Source organism: Sinocyclocheilus grahami, unplaced genomic scaffold, assembly GCF_001515645.1.
Source record: "Sinocyclocheilus grahami isolate Dianchi unplaced genomic scaffold, SAMN03320097.WGS_v1.1 scaffold210.1, whole genome shotgun sequence".
In the NCBI taxonomy this organism is placed as follows: Eukaryota; Metazoa; Chordata; class Actinopteri; order Cypriniformes; family Cyprinidae; genus Sinocyclocheilus; species Sinocyclocheilus grahami.
Window position 1 is genome coordinate 878,354 of NW_015505389.1, and position 5,339 is coordinate 883,692.

A 5,339-nucleotide genomic window follows, 5' to 3' on the forward strand; every position below is an offset into this window, starting at 1 on the left:
TATATATATATATATATATGTCTGCGAGAATATTTTCCAAACGTAACCGGTTCGTGGTGTAAAAAAGGTTGGAGACCCCTGCCCTACACCCTTCATGCCCCCGAGGGTAAACCCTTAGAAGGATTAGGGCATAAGGATGAGACCTTCAGAATGGAATGCAGTGATTGAGAGATAACTAATTAATTATTACATTACTAATTTCTCATTAGAAATGACATCAAAAGTGAAAAAAGTTGATAAAAAAATGTACATTTATGCACAAACTGACCACCAACCGCAATTTTCAAGTGCCGTCTTTATTTTTTAGCTCAAAAGTTGCAGAATTGAATGTACAGGATTGTGGGTAATCATAGGCAGCAAAGTATATATAAAGTATCATATGAGGGTATATCAGTAGTCATTATGTGACACAATCAGTGGATTTAGACATGCCTTGTTGCCTTCCCACCTCCATATGCTGCTGGCGGAGGCAGGACAGATGTTTGGAAGGTAGACAAGGGAAGTATACTTTCGGCTTCACTCCAGCAAATGAAGCTTGCATTCCGACAATGCATTTGAAAGAGTTTTCGAATTTGGACAGCCTTCGTTGCTCCGCTGTGATGCATTCAGTCTTCAAATGCAGCCACAGCTTTTGTCTCTTATCAGCCACACTCAGCTGAGTTCAAACGAGCTGATGATCTAAATCAGGTGTGTTAGATAAGAGAGACATACAAAATGTGCAAAGCAGTGGGTCACCAGGACCGGAACTGAGAACCGCTGGTCCAAAACATCATGGAGTGACAGAAAACACAGAAGCTGATTTCAAAAACCGGCTCCTGGCTGCAGGCAAAAATCACACAGTTCCATTTCAATTCCTGAGAAAAAACACAGACACTGACTTTAAACAAAACTCTCTCCTTGCTCCAGGCAAATCCGCACCCCATTCCACTTCAACTCGGCACTGCGGGCATAGTCTGGAGAGCGGTCAACACAGACAAGCAGAGTGAAAAATCTCTGTACTGTTGAACTCTATTCACCTTAATTTGCAATGCAGAAGTAAGCTATATTAAGTGAATGTGTGAGACTTCTGATTCATTCGCCACTGTATTAAAATACAGAGAAGAACAAAAAGTGCAGTAAGTGGTAAAACTTGCACGTTTATGATTGTGGTAATAAATTAAAAGCATATGATAAATACAAGTTTGCAGCATAACGGTCTGTTTTGTCCAGCTAATGACAGCTCTATAATGAAATTCATAGAGTCAGAACATATACAATGACTTTATTTCATTTTTGAAGCTTGAAACTTTTGCAACCCACACAGGTAAAAGATTTCCAAGACATCTTAAAAGTTTTTCGTAAGAAAGAAAATCTTGGGGAGCAAAATTTTAAGCCAGAGTTTTCATGAAGTTATGAGCTTCAACAAAGATTTTTACTTTTTTTATTGGACTAAAACTACTGTAATTCCAATATGACATGAATGCTCCATTAGATTGTGCAGACAGCTGCTTTTGCCCCTGCAAATCTCAACTTTCTCTCTTATTATTCACAGGCAATATAGTTTAGCACAGGGGAACCACATGACATCCTTGGAGCAGACAGCAGATACCATGCAGACAGGCCTAATGACAACAGTCAGAGGAAATGCCTTGAGCAAGATGTGAATCTCTGCATTTCCATCCATGGTGCAGCACAGATACAACTGAACCACCCACCCATCCAAGTCGTCTTTGTTTAGCATCATTGAGAAGATACATGAACCGAAGCTGGGGAATAAAGGCTGAGGCTGTGTAATTAAAGTTGATTTGGGATCCACACTGGATCTAAATTGATTAAGTGATTTTAGTCAACTGTGAGGGTGAATCAGCGTTAATTGTAGAAGTAATTAAATTGGAATATTAATGGGATTTGCAGCAACCCATTTTTAGTTCCAGAGTATTTCAGGCATGATGTCAGACTGTTCTCCAAATATGCAGTCTTATTTTGAGATAATCTGCCAAATATCAGGCTAATGTCAACCTTGAAATGATATTGTGCTTTGCGGCATTTAACACAAACATGCCTCCGGTGGCATTTTTCGTATTTCGAGAGCTGTGAAAGAACCACGATTTCTGTGCACCGTTTAAAAGCAGAAACGAGTTGTCAGACAAAATGTCAGAAGCTGTTTTCTTCTCCCTTTTAATCGCGGAATCATTCTCAACTACTGTGTTTGTACTTGGATCAGCAGTTCATTTTAAAGAGCAACAAAGAAGCCCTAAGCCATCGACATAAGGAAAAAGACAGCATAATATAAACAGACCCACCTGACAAGCTTTCAGCAGATCTGCTTTTAACTAGAAATACTGCAAAGTACATTATCTAGGCTGCCTGCAGACAAAAGCCATGTTTCAGACTTGGTGAGCTGCCTACCTAAACAACATAAAATGCACCTATGACACTCAGAAATAGGCTCATTTGAGATTTCAAGCAGCTTGATAAGAGTAGTCATACAGGAAGAATCTAAAAAGAGCTATTAAGGGATCAGGGTTAGGCTAGTTATCACTAACGGTTAGCCCCTAATGGTAGATGCTGTAACTACGCCATTCTGAAGACAGAAGCATTTTTCTCCATCGATGGACATTCAACGGTTTCTGAATTGTTTACAAGTGGCATAAATTGCAGACAATTTATTACATTATAGTATGTTTCACTAGTGACTAGTGTGTGATCATCAGCTAATCAGTGTTGACATGACGTCATTTTCCAGTGGCTCCAAAGTAATTATTCACATAATCACTTATCGTGTAGGTCGGCAGCTGACTAGGTTTTATAGAGACAAAAGAAGAAACTAATAGTCTTACATTCATTAACATTTGCTGCTGTGTAATGAATAACTCCACTGTACTGTTCGTCTCAGCAAAGACAGTATGATAAATAAGATAGAATATGGTCTGAATCAGAAGCACTCAAGTCTTTCTCCTGGAGATCCTGCTGAAATCAGTTCCAGCTTTAATCAGACGCACCTGCGACAGCTAATTAGTGGCTTCTCTTGCTGGCTTCACTTGCAGCAGGTGTTTTAGAGTAGGGTTGGAACTAAACCAGATAGATGGATCCCTGCGTAGACTCGTAGATCTCCAGAAGCAGAAGTGAGTTTCAACACTCCAGGGGCCTCATTTGTCTACAGTGCGTACGCACAGATGTGTGCATAATGAGTGCGTAAGAACAGTTTCATGCAAAGTCTACCAACTTGTACTTATACGTAATGTGTGTAAATATAAGCACAACTCTGAGCATGCTTATGCATTCTAGTGGTAGGATGGTGATACTACAAAAAGAAAGTGTCGCCGCGTGTTTCCTGTGTCCTTTAATTGCAAGTACTCAATTAGTAATTTCATAGTTCAAGCTAGATATTTGCACAATTGGTGTGAAAAGCTATAAAAGACAGCTGGGAAGTCATTTGAGAAGTTGCTGGAAGATCTGGCAAACCATGTGTTTTCAAAGACAGCGCTGATCTGTTTAGTGAGAGCACAGAATGGCTTCTCAGTCAGTACCACTTTCTTTGCCATGGTTTTGGTGAGGACATATACATTCACCTGATTTATAAAGAGAGGTGTTGTCACCTTAAAGCTATGGTTCATTGGAGGCGTTACTGAATGCAAATGACAATGAATGTGATCGAGCATGGTGCTTAAGGACATGTGGGATTTATCAACTTACAGGTGTGCGTAAGAACCACGTGCGCACGTTTAATAAATACAGATTTTTTGGTAACACTTTATTTTAAGGTGTCCTTATTACACATGATGTGACATGTACTTACTATTATAATAACAATTAATTATACATAATTACATGCAAGTAACCCTAAGCCAAACCCAAATCCTAACCATATAGTAAGTACATGTAGTTAATTAATATTACTCAGTACTTATATGTATAATTACACTGTAACAAGGACACCTTAAAATAAAGTATAACCAATTTTTTTGTACTTACAATCTAAATTTAATTCGTAGGACAAAATATAGAACCTTTTCTATGCATTGTTGATAACTGAGGGCCCTGGCCTTTTTACTTTCAATTCCAGGTATACAATTAAAAAGGTTCACAGCCTGACAACCTTTCTACGTTCTGCACATAGAAAAAAAAACTAATTCTCTAGTTTTTTCCAGAAATTATTATCTTGTAATGCAGGAATGCTACCTCTAAAACAAATCTTTTTTGTAATGTCTAACTTTTTAATGAACCCCAAAGCCGTAATAATCTGGTTTAGGTGTGTTTGAGTAGGACTGGATCTGATTGGCAAGAGATCTTGTAGATCTATGGGCCTATATATATACAGTGGGTACGGAAAGTATTCAGACCCCCTTAAATTTTTCACTCTTTGTTATATTGCAGCCATTTGCTAAAATCATTTAAGTTAATTTTTTTTCCTCATTAATGTACACACAGCACCCCATATTGACAGAAAAACACAGAATTGTTGACATTTTTGCAGATTTATTAAAAAAGAAAAACTGAAATATCACATGGTCCTAAGTATTCAGACCCTTTGCTGTGACACTCATATATTTAACTCAGGTGCTGTCCATTTCTTCTGATCATCCTTGAGATGGTTCTACACCTTCATTTTAGTCCAGCTGTGTTTGATTATACTGATTGGACTTGATTAGGAAAGCCACACACCTGTCTATATAAGACCTTACAGCTCACAGTGCATGTCAGAGCAAATGAGAATAATGAGGTCAAAGGAACTGCCTGAAGAGCTCAGAGACAGAATTGTGGCAAGGCACAGATCTGGCCAAGGTTACAAAAAAATTTCTGCTGCACTTAAGGTTCCTAAGAGCACAGTGGCCTCCATAATCCTTAAATGGAAGACGTTTGGGACGACCAGAACCCTTCGTAGAGCTGGCCGTCCGGCCAAACTGAGCTATCGGGGGAGAAGAGCCTTGGTGAGAGAGGTAAAGAAGAACCCAAAGATCACTGTGGCTGAGCTCCAGAGATGCAGTCGGGAGATGGGAGAAAGTTGTAGAAAGTCAACCATCACTGCAGCCCTGGGTGCTGTGTTACATTAATGAGGAAAAAAAAAATAACTTAAATGATTTTAGCAAATGGCTGCAATATAACAAAGAGTGAAAAATTTAAGGGGGTCTGAATACTTTCCGTACCCACTGTATGTGTATGTATGTATGTATAATTTTGCAAGTGTGCGAACCTGCAACCTCACGGCTAAAAGTATTCTGTCTTAACCAGCTACATTAACTGGCTGTTTGGCTTCGCTTGCTTTTGAAATGGTCATTTATATTATCATGTTCATGTGTATTATGAAGGCCTAGTCGAGCGCTGATGGGTTGGTGATGGGGATAAGTGTCCCATCCACA